Raw genomic sequence first — 16,790 nt, 5'->3', positions numbered from 1 at the left:
TGAGGATAGAATTACACCCCCTCAGACCTGGGAGGAGCCCCCGCTCATCCAGGCCCCTCATTGGTGAGACAAGAAGGCATTGGGGACACTCTAGGGGGCCAGAGACATGACTGGGGCACCCCTGGCCCTTGTGTTGCCTCCATTTTCTCGTGTGTTTTTTTTTAAATATTTTTATTGATTTTAGAGAGGAAGGGAGAGAGGAGAGAGAAAGAGAGAGAGAGAGAGAAACATCAATGATGAGAGAGAATCATGGATCAGCTGCCTCCTGCACACATCACACTGAGACATAGAAGCATGAGCAGAGTGTGGAACCCCAGAGGGAAGGCAGGGGAGGGCAGGTGGGAAGAAGTCAACCAATGAACTGGCATGCATGTCTGCATCACCCGTGGACACAGACAACATGGGTGAGGGGTGGGGAGGACAGGAGCGGCTGGAAGAGGTTAATGGAGGGAAAGGAGGACCTGGGTAATACTTTCAACAAGAAAGATTAAAAGATAAATAAATAAGTAAGTAAATAAATAGGTCAATCAATAAATAAAAGTGTAGTCGTGCCATCAGGACCCGCCAGCGGACCTCCGTGGGCCCTGCGCACTTTCCTACAAATACAGATCCGTGAAGTTCACGGCCGGGTCCCCCTCAGTGCGCAGACCCTGGGGGCTGGTGTCCCCCGATGTCTTCTTGTGTGAACCAGACTCTGCCAACAAAGCGAGTTCCCATGGAGTCCCAGAATTCCTCCCTTTACGGCTGGAAAAGTGGCCCGCGGGGGTCACGCAGCTGGCGGGTGACGGCGGCCCGAGGACCTGAGATTCATGGGTTTCGATGAAACGTGTGTCATGTGGCCCCACGGCAGGGAGGGTGCGGGGATCCCACAGCAGGGAGAGCAGCCAAGATCAGCAAACAAATGCGGGCCGGGGGCTCAGGGGGAGCTTGGGTTTCACAGCCGCCACTGCAGGCAGCGAAACCACACTTCACCTCCCGGTGACCCCCATCTGCTTTCTATCTCCCAAATCTGCGGCCCTCACGTCATCCTTCCACCGGGTTATCGATGCCTTCGTGACGGGGCCGCACCCGTGGGATGGGCCAGGCCGGCCTCCAGCTGTGAGAGACACTCCCGGGAGGGAGCGGCCGGGACCAGGCCCCGGGGGAGCTGTCCGGAGGCCCTGGCCACACGGGCCCCACTTCAGTGTGATGAGCCCCAGGGCCCGCTCGCACACCCAACGAGAAACACGCTCACTGCGCTCCCTCCCATGGGGGCCCCTCACTCCTAACTGCAGCGGCTGCACAGCACTCACGGGCAGGGTGGGGTGGGGACGGGGCACAGGCAGGGTCTGGCTTGCTCCCACTCTCGAATGCTCCCCAGATAGAGCAAGGGAAATGGGGGTGCCATGCCTGGCCACGGTAGCTCAGTGGGTGAGCGCCAACCTATGAACCAGGAGGTCACGGTTTGATTCCCGGTGAGGGCACAGGCCCCGGTTGTGGGCTCGATCCCCAGTGTGGTGTGTGCAGGAGGCAGCTGATCCACGATTCTCTCTCGTCATTGATGTTTCCCTCTCTCTCTCCCTCTCCCATCCTCTCTAAAATCAATAAAAATATTTTTTTTAAAAAAACGAGAAAATGGAGGCAACACAAGGGCCAGGGGTGTCCCAGTCATGTCTCTGGCCCTCGAGAGTGTCCCCGACGCCTCCCAGGGTGAGCAGGGTGGAGGGCCTTGGAGGGCTGGGGGGCAGGCTCAGCGTGGAGGGGAAGGCGGGGCGCCGTGCCTGCATCCCGGGTGGTCTCAACGCAGAAGCCCGCCCCCCACCAGCACGAAAGTGTGTTCCCACCTTCCCTGCTCTTTCCTAAAGCCTCGCTCCCCTTCTCCTGCCCCTCCGCTGCCTCACGCCATGAAGACAATGCCGTGGCCCATGATGACAAGAACAGTCAACACCCTGGAATGACCAGCACTTGGCGGGCTTCACCGTTACTTGCCACCGTCTGACACTTCCGGAAACTTCTGCTGGCATGGGGCTGGCTGCCTCCCCCACCAGAACCTCGAGCTCAGAGAGGCAGGGCTCTGTCTGCCCTGCTTGCTGCTCTACCCAGGGCCCAGGACAGTCAAAAGGTGCTGTGGAAGGGCGAAGGACGTCCATTTCACAGATGGAAAACCGAGGCTCTGAAAGGTTATGGCTCCCAGGTTCGCCCACGCAGGAGGTGAGCGTTGAGGACAAACCGCAGTGCGGGCGGGAGCAGTGACCTTCGTCTTTTGCTGCTCTTTTTCGGCTCCGCGGTGTCCCCAGACCATCTCCCTGGCCTCCCAGATGCCACTGGAGGGCAAGCCCCTTGCTTTCCTGGATGGCGACGCAGGCAATTCCCATCTCCAGCTCTGGCCCTGGATCTGGGCTCTGCCGCTCCCGGGCGATTCTGGGTAGAAAGATGCCTGGGACTCAGGGCCACCCTGTCTCAGTCTTTCTGGTTCTGTGGGTCTGTGCACTCCCGGCCCGCCTGGTGGGGTTCACGGGGCCTTCCCCGCCCCTCTGAGCTCCCCGACTCACTCGGCTTATTTCTAGCATGAAATACAGTTGTGTCACTTAGAGAGCAAGCTCAATTATCTAACTACCTAGATTTAGCTCCACTATAAGAATTCCAGTGTACATCTGAGACGCCTGCGAAATTGATTTTTCTGCTTAAGATCATTTCATAGAGTTTAGCATTTAAACCAAATCGGGCGCAAACGGATCTCATAGCACATCCTGGGCTCGTTTCCTTTTTCTACAGACCGGCCGGAGCAGGAGCCTTCTCCCACCCCTGCCCCCACCGACTGCAAGTCATCCTGCGAGCAGCCATGGCCTCCTTCCGGGGCGGGCGGGGATTTTAGACGGAAACTTCTTGCCAGGACAGACCAGGGATGGTCCGCGAGGGGCAACACCCCGGAGGCCCTATGTTTACCATTAGCGGTCACTGCGAAGACGCTCCCGCATTAAAGGGCCCTCCCTGCCAGCTCTTGGGGGGAGCGAGCCCCGGTAACCATCGGAGGACAATGGGCTTGCACCCCTTTCCTAAAGACAACAGCTCTAACACAGAGACGGAGTCGGGGCTTGGAAAGGAGGCGGCTCTGGGAGTCCCTGGAGGAAAGCGGGAACCAAGGTGGCGGTCGGGGTCGTGTCTGCCCGATGTCACTGCAGAATCCTCGCCCCTGAGTGACTGGGTAAGGTGCCAGCTACAAAGTTACGGTGATTCCAGCCCTGGAGAGTGGCTCAGTGGTTAGAGCGTCGGTCTGCGGACCCACGGGTCGCAGGTTTCATTCCCAGTCCAGGGCGTGTACCTCGGTTGCAGGTTCAATCCGCAGCCCAATTAGGGCACAGATGGGAGTCAACCAATCGATGTGTCTCTCTCACGTTGATGTTTCTCTCTTTCCCTTTCTCCTTCCCACTTCCTCTTCCCTCCCTTCCACTGTCTAAAAATCAATGGAAAAAATATCCTCAGGTGAGGAAAACAAATAAATAAGTAGATAGATAGATAGATAGATAGATAGATACTAGTATGTAGATAGATAGATGATAGATACTAATAGATAGATGATTGATAGATAGATAGATAGATAGATAGATGATAGATGGACAGATACTAGTAGGTAGATAGATGATAGATACTAGTAGATAGATAGATAGATAGATAGATGATAGATACTAATAGATAGATGATAGATAGATAGATGATAGATGATAAGTAAATAAAAGCTACAATGATTCCAATAAGAGAGGAAACGCGAGACTGAAGGGGATGCTTGGGAAATGGGCTTTCGAGACCAAAGTCAATCAAGTCGAGCCCAGGCGACCCCCGGGACGAGCGGGCTGGGTGCTGCTCGCAGCCTGCGGGCCTCCCGCGTGGGGACGAGGAGGCTGCTGACCGCCTCCTGCTGGGGAGGGCAGATTGTTGACGAGACAGGCAGGGTGTGGGCGCGCATCGGCCTCGCCCCCCTCGCACATCCACGCCCAGCAGGTGATCCTCCTCATGTACCGGGTTATTGCTCACACGGGTGAACTGTGCAGCACCGGCAGGCGTATTGGAAAGAAAAAAGCCGTCAAGTTCCCTGTCCTGCCCTCTTCCCCGTAAGCCGGGCACGAGGCAAGGCTGGCTGCGCCCGCAAAGGCCTCCGTGCCGCTGAGAGCCTTCGCCTGTGGGTGGCGGGAAAAGGGGGGCCCAAGAACAAAGGTAGTGGATGGTTGTGATGGTGGTGGTGGTGGTTGTGGTGGTAGTAATGGTGGCAGTGGATGGTTGTGATGGTGGTGGTGGTGGTGGTTGTGGTAGTGGTAGTAATGGTGGCAGTGGATGGTTGTGATGGTGGTGGTGGTGGTTGTGGTGGTAGTAATGGTGGCAGTGGATGGTTGTGATGGTGGTGGTGGTGGTGGTTGTGGTAGTGGTAGTAATGGTGGCAGTGGATGGTTGTGATGGTGGTGGTGGTGGTTGTGGTAGTGGTAGTAATGGTGGTAGTGGATGGTTGTGATGGTGGTGGTGGTGGTAGTAATGGGGGCCCGAAACCTCAATGCCGTTGTTCCTCTGAGCCAGGAATGGGACACGCTCTGCACTGCCCTCCAGCAGCCGTGTCCGCCGAGCTTCCAGCGATGCGAGAACGTTCTCCCTCTGGGCTGTCGGACCGACGACTGTGACCACCAAGCACCTGAAAGGTGGTGGTTGCCCTGAGGAACCGGATGTCTGCATTTCATTGTAACTGACTAGCTTGCTCGCTTGATAATCATCGATTCATTGATTACATTTAAATAGCTCCCTGTGGCCCGGGGAGGCCATATTGGAACAAGCCTGATGGTTGGTTGCCAGGTGGGCTGGCGGGTCAGGGGCCCAGAGCTGCTCAGACGACGCACCGCTCCGCTCCGCCCCCCTCCTGCCTCTCCTGCCGCACGCATGTCCTCTGGCCCGAACCCCGCACGCAGGGCTGCCACGGACACTGGGCTCCCGGCCCCTCCTGCCAGGAGGCCCACTAGATGCTGCCAGCCAAGGAGCCTGGCCGGGCTGGCACAGGGAACCCAGAGAGCCCTCAGGATGGTCCCCACAACCCTAGGTGGGTGGGCACAGCTAGGTCAGCCCCGCTGTGGGCCTGCCCACTTCTTACTTCCCAACCACACTCTCAGACACAGCATGTCCACACGTCTCCTGGGCCGGCATGGAGGCACTGGGGGCGGAGGCAGACCAGGGCGGCTGCACAGCCTGCTCCTCGAGGCCTCAGAAACCCTCCAGCAGTCACATGTACCACATGCATACACAGATGCACAAACACACACATGCACACATGCACACACAGGTTTATTAGTGCACACATGTACAAACACACAGGCATGAACACATACATATGCATGGATGCACACATATACATAGGTCTACTTGTGCAAGCATGTACAAATACATGTTCACAAGGGTATATACACATACACACATGAGCACGCTGGTACACACATGTACACATAGACACTCATATGTGCACACACATGAACACGTGTTCACACAAGCACCCTACTTACACACACTGATCTTTGGATAAATCAAACCCTTAGAGTAGTGGCAAAGTGAGACCAGTACTTGTCCTATCTGAGTCTCAACTTCCTTATTAAAATATGAAAATTAATTTCTTAAAAACAATATTTACCTTGGTTGGGTATTAGCATTAAATAAGATCCACTCAGCACAACACTGGATGCTGTTTGTGATGATTGTGGTGGTGATCGTGGTGGTGGTCGTAGTGGTAGTGATGGTGATGATGTACAGATTATGATGATGATGACGGTGGTGGTAATAGTAGTGAAGATGATGGTGGTGAAGGTGATCGTTTAGGATGGTGATGGTGGTGGTAGTGGTGGTTGTGGTGGTGGTTGTGGTGGTAGTAATGGTGGTGGTGGTGATGGTGATGATGGCGATGGTGGTGGTAATGGTGGTGGTGGTGGTGGTGATGGTAGTGGTGGTTGTGGTGGTAGTGGATGGTTGTGATGGTGATGGTGGTGGTTGTGGTGGTGGTAGTAATGGTGGTAGTGGTGACGGTGATGGTGATGATGGCGGTGGTTGTGGTAATGGTGGTGGTGATGGTTGTGGTGATGGCAGTGGTGGTGATCATGGTGAAGAGGAGCCCAGATCACCTACTGGGTGGTGTGTGTGTGGGGACCATCCTCAGGGCTCCCCGGGGTTCCCTGTGGTTTGGCCATGGACCTGTTTGGCCTCCACATGTGTCATGTTTCCAGCACCTCAGTTCCCCAAGAAGGTCCAGGAAGCAGCCTGAGTCCAAATCTCTGAGACGGGCTGCATGGATGGGCATCAAAGCTCAAGTAAAATTGAATTTCAAAGGAGAAAATCTAGTGCCATTTAGAGCCGAGGATGTGGCAGAGTGTGGGAGGGACTTACAAATGCCCTGGGCCTGGAATCACGCCTCCCCCTGCCCTTGGCAGGAGCCCCCAGCCAGAGAGGGGAAGCTCTCGCCCCCCAACTCTGAGGCCTGATCCTTCAGGTCGGCCTTGTCCCTCCCCGCGGCTGTCTGGGCACCCAGGGAGGTGGCAGCTCTGGGCTGCCCAGCCTTCCTCCCCCCAGAGACCATCTCAGAGCCCGGAGGAGGACCGCGCAGCCTCGAGTGCCCGTCACACAGGTTCGAGCTGCAGACACTCCTCCCGCCGGTGGATGAAGGAAACGTTACACACACGAACATTACTAAACCTGTACAGACATTGTCTATGAATGGTATTCAGCCAAAAAACCAAATAAGGGAATCCTGCCGTTTGCAACAATGTGGGCGGACCTGAGGGCATTGTACTAAGTGTACTAAGTCAGACGGAGAAAGACACACCGCATGGTGTCTCCTGTATGTGCGATCTGAACGAGAAACTGAGCTCAGAGGAACAAAGAGCAGATTGGTGGTTGCCGGAGGCGGGGATGAAGAGCCAGCTAATGGGTGACAATGGCTGAGAGGTACAAACTCTCAGTCACAAGATGAACTCGTTCTGGGGTGTGACGGACAAGCATGGTGACTGCAGCGAACAATGCTGTGTCGCAGATGTAAAAGTCACCGAGAGAATAAACTTTAGATGTTTTCATCACAGGAAAACCGTGTAACCACACGAGGTGATGGAAGTTAGCTATTTGCTATGGCAATCACTTCAGAATAGACACATTTGTCAGATCACACGTCACATGCCTTGACCTTATGCAATGTCCTGTGTCACTTAGATCTCAATGAACCTGAGGGGGAAGAGCAACCGAGAGCCCGATGCCGTGTAAGCAGCTACCGGAGGCCTCACTCACTCGCCCCTGCGAGAGCAGCAGCGGGCAGAGAGCAACTGGAAGAGCCCGCATTCCGCTCTGAGGCGGCGGGAGCAGCGGCAGCCGGGCCAGATCCGGGCACTGCCTGCCCGTGTGCGGCTCACCAACCAGGAAGGGTTGTGACATTGGTAAGTGGTTGGGAGAAAATCAAAAGAAGGATATTTCATGACCCATGAAGAGGATATGAAATTCAAACGGCAGCGCCCGTAAATAAAGTTTTATTGGAGCACAGCGATGTTCATTCACTTACACATTGCCCACAGACGCCTTGAGCCGTGCTGAAGCTGGTGGGACAGAGGCAGGGCGGCCTGAGACCCTAAAACACGTGTCATCGTCCTTGGCGGAAATGTGCCGATCCAGCCCTGCTCTACACGCCTTAAAGAATTCTGCAGGGCGCCCCCGAGGACCCACACACACGAGCGGCCACCGTGAAGGACGGGCATTGTCCGAGTGACCAAGAAAGGCCGGCCACCTTGTCCAGGGAACTGTAACATCGCAGGCCACATGCTGCTGAGATGGTTAAATAATTCACGCACACAATAACTCTTGAATAGAAGAGAACGTGAAAATGGTTTGATGGTTCCGTTATTTGGTGCCCTGTGAACCATCGTCGCTGTGACAGAGGTCGCCTTCTCCGTGCCGAGCGGGGTGTCGGCATCATCTGGTGGAAGCACAGAACTCACCGTGAGCACAAGACCCAGGAAGCTGCCTGGGAAAGCCGAGGGTAGTGAGGTCTCTGAGGGGCCCCAACACCTCCGCATCTGGAACGACCACGGACCCCCCACACACACACAAAAAAAGCATCTCAGCAGGAAAACAGCCTTTAAAAGCAGAAGATGGGCCCTCGCTGGTTTGGCTCAGTGGATAGAGGGTCAGCCTGCGGATTGAAAGGTCCCGGGTTCAATTCCAGTCATGCCCGGGCTGCAGACTCGATCCCCAGTGTGGGGTGTGCAAGAGGCAGCTGATCAATGATTCTCTCTCGTTGTTGACGTTTCTCTCTCTCTCCCTCTCCCTTCCTCTCTGAAATCAATAAAAATATATTTTTAAAAAATAAAATAAAAGCAGAAGATGGGACTCTCACCAAAGAGCATCATCTTGGGAAGGTCCAGTCCGTGTTTCTCGAAAGTCTTTACTAGTATAATTTGACCATTAATATAGGAATGTCCAAACAGCAGCCCCAGGAGTCCAATCAGGCAGAGAGTGGATCAGGGGTACTTTTCTGTTGCAATCTGAACAAAAGACATCTTCTCACCAAGCCAAATAGGGGGAAGGCGTTATCTAGATGGATAGAGAAGCGCACGCATCAGTGTGCTTCATGCAGGATTTCAGATGGCTTCGTGACAGCCCCGAGAACCTGTCTGGGGATAATTTTATGGAAAAGCAGTCACAACGAAATCAATTAGAAAAGCAAGAAGAATGTGTGATCTGTCACTTTTCGAGGGGAAGTGGCTGCTTGATTTTCCTTGGCAGGCTCCCTCTCAGCCCCTTTGAAGACTTCTCAACTGCGAAGGGAAACTGCATCCTGACAGGTCCCCGCGTGTCCCTCCCGTCAACAGTGCATCCCCCTCCATCCACCCCAGCGGAGCGCCGAGAACCGGTTGGGCCGGGCGTGGGAAGGCGTGGAGCCCGCCGCCTCCAGCGCAGCTCAGGGTGCCGGCGAGCCGGTCCCACGGTCTCTCTCTCCTGGAGCCTCAGTTTTCTCACCTGGACAATGGGAATGAGGCCCACCCTTCGCTCCTCCATCTGGTGTTGTCACGGGTGTCCGCCGAGACGGAGGAAGTGAGGATTACTCAACACACGGGGAACTGTGTTTATCTTCGTCACGGAGCTGTAACCCAGAGCGGGGGGGAGGCACTTCAGCGAGTGTTTACACACGAGTGTTTATCATCTTACTCCTCCGTCTACATGGAGAACGCATTTGCCACATCCACACAAGTGGGCTTAGGGACGGAGTGTGGGTGGGGTGCGGGCACCATCCCGCCGCCCACCCTCCCGGACAGTGTGAAGGGCCGAGGGGCTATCAGATCCTGCTCCTCTCCTGCCTCACACCATGAAATGCTCACTGACCAGTAAGAACCTCATATGGACCCGATCCCGGAGATGGTCAGACCAGGGAGAGACGCTGGTGGGGAGACACAGGCAGGGAGCTGCATCTTCTTAACGTGAGGATTTATATCAGCCCTGAGCACCTTCAACACATCATCCCCAGAAACCAGCAGATAAAAGGAGGGTGCGTCCCTGAACTTGGGGCGGCCCGGGGCTTGGCTTGGGCCAAGGTCAGCAGAAAGAGAGACACAAAAGTCTCCTGGCACGTGCTATGGTGGGCTTGCTTGAGCCAATATCCTATGAAGAGAGGCGTTTTAAATGTATTAAACATCGGTCCCTTTTTTTTTTAAGAAATTACACTGGCAGAGGCTTCCTTAAACATTATTTGAATAAAGCCTCGTTACTCCGAGTCCAAAGAAGTTCATTAGGGAGGAGATGGCTTTGGAACAGCATCAAGGCGCTCGCCTTTCTTCTCAGCAGTGCATTGCATTAGCTACTTCCTAGTTATTTAAATCTTGAAATAAAAGATGTAAACGCCACAGTGACATCTTAAGATCATGGCGGAGGCAGGTCTTGCATGCACAACCGGGCCCAGCTGGTCCGCAGATAAAACAGTTTGATAATTAGTTGCAAAATGTAACATTTCATCAGGAATATTCTGAATAATCCAATTTATCTTTGTCAGATATGCAGCACATATTTTTCCGGGGCGCAGCTTTGTTCTCTAACATATTATTATAATTTCAGGCTGCTAATGAAGGCGCCCGCCAGCCTGCCGGGCCTTGATGTGCGGCATGGCGGGGAGCGCAGCACCACGGCCTGGACCGAGAGCACCGCACGGGCTGCCGCCACCTGCCCGCCGTGGCGCGGGCCACCAGCCGAGGGCGATCAAAGGGCCAGCGGGCGGCTGGAGGGCAACCCTGGCCGGTGGAGTGTGGGCTCCACCTCCTCCAGCTTCTAATTAGCCGATGGAAAGGCGCCTGAGAGAGAGGGCGATGGCGATGGAGATGGCGAAGGCAGGCGGCAGCACCCCCGCAGGCTTGGGTGTGGCTGCTGGGGCTGCCCTGGGACTTTCCCAGGGGCGGGCGGGCGCACCCTGTGCGGCCTTATGGGGGATGGGAGAGGAACAGGAGGAAGGAGGGTGCGCAGGCGGTTTGCAGGAGCTGCAAACACCTCTTCCAGGGCTCTGCAGACCCTCCGTGACAAGAGACGATGAGGCCTGTTGGCATCGCGGGATGCCCATGTTTACACAGATGATGAAGGCCACTCGGCCTGGGTCCAGAGAGCCCAGGCCACGCCCTGCAGGGAGCCTGCTCTGAAGACCTAGGGAGGCCCCGGCTCTCCTGGAGAGACTTTGGTTGAGAGGCACGGAGGGGCACTCAGACTGTGGTTCTCCTGTGACCCTGGGCGCTTTGGCTCTGCATCCCCGATCACCCGCATCCCACCCAAGACCTCAGGGGAGAGAGGGTGGCTGCCTGGAGGGGGAGCATCGGCAGTCTGGAACATTAGCTCGCCCTTACCAAAGGGGCACAAAGTTTGGCAAATTAAAGAGAACTGAGAACGCCCTCATATTGTGACTCTGCAAATAGCCCCCCAGGCACACGCTGTGTGTGCAAACCATTGATTTTATTTAAAATTTACCATTTCAGCCATAGCCAGTTTGGCTCCGTGGTTAGGAGGGATCATGGGTTGAAGCCTGGGTCAAGGGCACATACCTCAGTTGCAGGCTTAATCCCCAGCCCTGGTCAGAGCACATGCAGGTGGCAACTCATCGGTCTGCCTCTCTCACATCAATGTTTCCCTCTCTCCCTCTCTTCCTCTCTCTCCCCCTCTTCCCTCCTTTCCACTCTTTCTCAACATCAATGGAAAACTGTCCTCCGATGGGATTTAAAAAAAATTGCCAATTCAGCTGCATATATGCAAACTTCACACCACTACCCTGCCCACCCTGTTTGGAAATATTGGTATTTTTCAATCGCAAATTGAATGCTTGCACCAAGACGAAGTTCTGTATCCCTGGGTTTAGAAATCACGGTCCGTAGGAGATGGAGACGGCGCGCCCGATTGTCTACGTCGGAGACGACAACGCGGTTTTCTTGTTTCCGACCCCCCTGTGCCCAATAAATGAGGATTGACCTGACCCAGACTGGGGGTCCCTCTGAAACCAGCAGACTCCGGGGATGGGGGGCTCGCTCTGAAGGGACCTGCTGCATAGCTTCCTCTGTGCAGCGCCCGCGGCCACCTCCCTTCACCCGGCGGGCGTGTGGAACGGGTGCTCGGCGGACATTTAAAGAATGGGTCCTGCTCTCTGTTCTCCTTGCTCATCAGCCGCACAAGGGGAGGCCTGGCCCCAGGATTTCTCAGAAGCAGCCATGACACCTACCGCTAGAAGCCACTGCATCAAGGTATGACCTTGGATGGACCTGTAAGGGAGTTGATTGAGGCCAATGGGAGGTTGGAAATTATTCAAACTGGAGCCACTCTGGGGGTTGGGAGCCCCCCAGCTTCCCCGGCAGGAATTACCTCCCCACGGTCAGCCCTGCCCGTCAGCGACATGGCTATTAGAACCGGCATCCCGCCTTAGCTCTTACTGCAGGTATTTGTGGGGTTTTCTCAGGCCCCCACCAGGGGGTCAGCTCTGAGAAGACAGGGACCAGGTGCCCTGCTTGCTCCGCGCGTGCTGGGCCTCAGCGGAAAGTTTCTGGATAAAGAAACCGTCAGGAGCCGGGGCTGAGGCTGTAAGCGGGGCTGGTGGGCACAGACCCACCCCACATGTGGAAGCAGGGGCAGCGCAGCATGAAGCCCGGTGCGCCCACCAGCCGGAGGGGACGGCTCCCCTGCGAGCACAGGAGAGCCCCTGGCAGGCGCTGACACGCGTGGCTTCAGGCTTGGTCTGGACCCCACGGAGCCCTGTGCCAGGACCAGCCTGAATCTGTGCCCTTCCAATGGTGCCTCCTACAGCGGGGAACCCTGTATTCTCTCTCACAACCCCGGGACCGTTTCAGTGCCCATCACACGTGGTTAGTTACGCAGCCTGTTTGCTTGCTTTATTGTCTCTCTTTCAACAGATTGTAAATGCCAAGGGAGCGAGGTGGTGTCTGTCTCATCCACCCCTGTCTCCAGGGCCTACATCACTGCTCAGCACATAGTAGGTGCTCAGTCAATATCGACTGAACGACAGAATGGGTTTCACCCCTGTCTCCAGGGCCTAAATCACTGCTCGGCACATAGTAGGTGCTCAGGAAATATCGACTGAATGAGAGAACAGGTCTCACCCCTATCTCCAGGGCCTATATCACTGCTCAGCACATAGTAGGTACTCAGGAAATATCGACTGAACGACAGAACGGGTCTCACCCCTGTCTCCAGGGCCTAAATCACTGCTTGGCACATAGTAGGTGTTCAGGCAATATCGACTGAATGAGAGAACAGGTCTCACCCCTGTCTCCAGGGCCTATATCACTGCTCAGCACATAGTAGGTACTCAGGAAATATCGACTGACCGACAGAACGGGTCTCACCCCTGTCTCCAGGGCCTACATCACTGCTCGGCACATAGTAGGTGCTCAGGCAATATGGACTGACCGATAGAACAGGTCTCCCCAGGAACCGGTGTCCAGCCGTGAGCCCTCTGGAGAGCGGGACTGGGAGGCCCCAGGGAAGCCAAACAATATCAGGATTGGGCGATGCCTCACTCATTCCAAGAAAACAAACTAAATGGGGCACATTCTCCACTCTCACAACGCAAACGATTTCAGGAGATGGTCAGACATACAAATTCCCAAACACAACTCAGTATCATCATCACCGACATGGATCCCATCATTTCTCACGTGGACCCCGTGACTCTGAAGAATTTCACAAACTCCAGAGAAGGAGCTGACGTGGCAGGAACCTCTGCGGGTGACCTGGCAGACCCTCGGCCATGCAGGCCCCCAGGCTGGACGGAAAGTACCAGATTGCCCCGAAAAGGGCGGCTACCGCCCCTCCCTGCTCCCACACACCACGCGTGCATCCGTAAACAATACATGGACAGCCCCAAACTCGGAAATTAAAGGACTGTTTCTTTGCAACAATTAGGCCTGCAGCCCTGACGATTGTCTGGGGATAGATCAGCTTTCAGCAGCTGTAGACAGCCATTTCCGCGAGGCCTGCCTGGCTCGCCCGGAGGCGGGGGTTAAACGTTAAAGGACCTCCGTTGCATTAAGATCACGAATTTTTCTAACCATAAATTTATTTCACGGAATTCCTGAGCCATAGAGTCATCCTACACTCTTCCTTGTAAATCCGAGGGGCTGTGCCCACTTCCTGGCGTTTGCCAATTTGCTGTTTTTCCTGCAATTAGGGAAAAATGCAGCTCAGTCGAGTTCCAAGCCCAGAGGAGCCCTGGGTGGAGGCGACGCATTCGAAGCTGCCCTCACCTGGTGCTTTGCGAAGTGATTCTACCGGGGCGGAGGGGAGGAAAGAAATTGTTATCTAAACACAGATGCTCAGCCCTCACCAGCTTGGCTCAGTGGATAGAGGGTCAGCTGCGGACTGAAGGGTCCCGGGTTCAATTCTGGTCAAGGGTACATGCCCAGGTTGTGGGCTCAGGCCCCGGTAGGGGGTGTGCAGGAGGCAGCCGGTCCACGATCCTCTCTGATCATTGATGTTTCTCTCCCTCTCTCTTCCTCTCTGAAATCAATAAAAGTATATTTTTAAATAAATAAATAAGCACAGGATGCTAAGTCCTCGCAGGAGACGAGGCCGTCGGCTCCCTCTGAGTGGCTGTGACCACTTCGCAGCCGTGGACAGCGTCCTCGCTTCGTGGTACCTGGCGGTAGCGGAAAACAGAAATGAAAAGCGCTGAGAAGATGTGTCTGGGCTCAGGGGTGGAGGGGCCCGGGCGAGGACCGCGCGTGACGGCGCCTGGCTCAGGAACGCCGCCTGTGGCGCCTTCACATCCTGGCTTCACAGGAATTAGGGAACAAACAGGGCTGACATGGCCCGTGGCTGCACGTCCCTGCGTCTCTGACGGCAGCTCCAGAAAGGATGACTGTGCTGCCGCGTTTATCTTCAAAACGAGAGGCTCTCACATGTCAGATGTGCCTTCTCGTCTTCCAGAGGATACACCCTAGGTTCTGTGCTGTGGCGAACGTCGGTGTCAGTCTCAGGAAACGTAATTCACTGTTTACCAGCGCCTGCTCGGGGCGTGGCTACAGATCGCACAGGCACACACTGGCTATTCACACAGATGCTAGTTTATAAGGAGGCAGTTCCTTGTTTTTGAAAAAACACATGGATATCTGTAAGTAAAATAAATATTAATGAAAAAGAGTGAAAACAGCAAGTACTTATGTGGCCAAAAGAGTCTTTTGATTAGGTCTAGTCCCCGGCAGGTACTCAATACATAGTTGAAGAAATAACTTTAAATGAATTGAATCTCAGGCTTAAAAAAAAAAAAAAAAATGATGGCCCAGCCGGCATGGCTCAGTGGTTAAACCAGGAGGTCAAGGTCCAATTCCCAGTAGGTCAAGGCACATGACTGCATTTCGGGCTAAATCCCCAGTAAGGGGCGTGCAGGAGGCAGCCAATCAATGATTCTCTCTCACCATTGATGTTTCTATCACTCCCTCTCCTTTCCTTTCTCTGAAATCAATAACGATATATTTTTTAAACCAAAGTTGTCATTTTACTTCTACAAATGGAAAACTCTATTTCCATTCATCAAAAAAAAACCCACCAATAATTCATTTTAATCAAGAGACAGCAAAAAGAAAAAAAAGAAAAAAAGGCATATTTAAAAAAAGAGCCACTTGGTGACAAATGAAACATAAAGAGGGACTCTCCCGTGGAGGGACCCGAGTTTCTCCCCCTCGCTCCCCTCTCTGTTCCCACCGCCCAGAGACTTAGAGGTGAGCCACGTGGACCTTGAATCCCATCCTTGCAACGACCGGGCCTTCACATTTAAAATGTCGCTCGGAGGTAGTTTGGGGTTGGCAGCTGCGCGGGGAAGAGCAATAGTAACACTCCTCCCGCCGCTGCCCCGCGTGCGGAAGCAGAGGAAGCATTTGCAGCCGAGCGCCCTGGGACCCGCTCTTGGAAGCCACCCCGTGGATGCCAGGCCCCCGCACATTAGCTCCGAGGGGGGGCGAGCAGCTTGCCCAATTGGAGTTACGAGGGAATTTAGGAAGACAGAATGTAATTACCTGAACTGGAGCCCAGCCAAGGCACTCACTGGTGCTGTTAAAAAAAAAAAAAAAGTCCAGGAAAAAAACCTTAATTCTCGCAGCTGACAGAAGCCGAACACCGGCCTCTTTCTGCTTATGATTTGGCCGCGCGGGGCGAGTAAATGATCGGCGAACAATAAATTAAAACAGAGCTTCGCCACCCCGAGCAGGCCCTCTGACGGGCTCACAGCCGCTGGCCGCGGAGCCTTTGTCCGCGGATCAGGTGGGGAACGTGGCCTCGGGCGGCAGGGCCCGGGGCTCGGTGTGTGGGGGGCGCGGCCAGCAGGTTCTGCCCACGGCAGTCAACTGTTGGCAGTGTGAATTTTTCTCTCTGCAATCTGGGCTTAATTCTGATGAAATCAAGTGAATAAAATAATCTCAAACCAGGGACGTGAAATTTTAGAGAGACCTGGAAAGCCTTCTCTCTCTCTCTCTCTCTCTCTCTCTCTCAAACACAGAGAAAGGAAGATGGAGAGAAATTTGCCTCTGAAGGCCTGGAGGTCATTGGCTGCAGAGCACGCTCAGGAGGACACAGGGTCAGGGTCAGGGTCAGTCACAAAGTCCCCGGGAAAACTCGCCATGCATTTAACTCCCTAAAAGGCGAGGCATCTGGGTGCTGTTTCGGGAGAGACAGACTCGGGGTCAATTCCTTCCCTTCCAGAACATGCCACCACTCATGGCCCCCTCCCCTGGCAATCGCAGGAAGCTGTCCCACCGAAGATCCCAGGCCAGCCTCCGCTTTGTGGTTTTCTCTGGAGGATGGAAAGAGGAGTCCAGCGACACGCCGCCCACTTTGGGGGAAACACGTTTGTATGGCCCAGTAGACAGAGGCAGCCGGGTAAGACCTACGGAACACGGAAGCCCAGTCCACGGATTTCTTTTCAAACAAGAGAGGCCGTTTCTTTCAGACCCCGAAAACGGGGCGCACCCGTGAGACCCACGTGGGAAGTTCGCTGATCCCCGCTGACCGGCTCCAGCTTCCTGGCGGGAAAACCCCTGGCATCACAGACTCGGCGTTTGACGGCTCCCCAGCCAGCGGAGATGTCTGCACGGGGTTTCCAGAGGACAAAGGTACAGAGCCCGATAAATGCCAAGTGTGAAACGAGGGGCGGGGGAAGGTGAGAGCGGACAGGGCGGGGCTGCCCACGGCATTCCCGCACACACACGCCTGGCTCCTTTCCGAGGGACGTTGTGTTCGGAATAACTGGATTAACCCCCTGATCCGACCGTAACTATCACTAT

Source organism: Myotis yumanensis, unplaced genomic scaffold (assembly GCF_028538775.1).
Source record: "Myotis yumanensis isolate MYYU_CA2020_CCGP unplaced genomic scaffold, mMyoYum1.0.hap1 SCAF_13, whole genome shotgun sequence".
NCBI classification, from domain to species: domain Eukaryota; kingdom Metazoa; phylum Chordata; class Mammalia; order Chiroptera; family Vespertilionidae; genus Myotis; species Myotis yumanensis.
Note: the sequence above shows the minus strand (reverse complement) of the source record.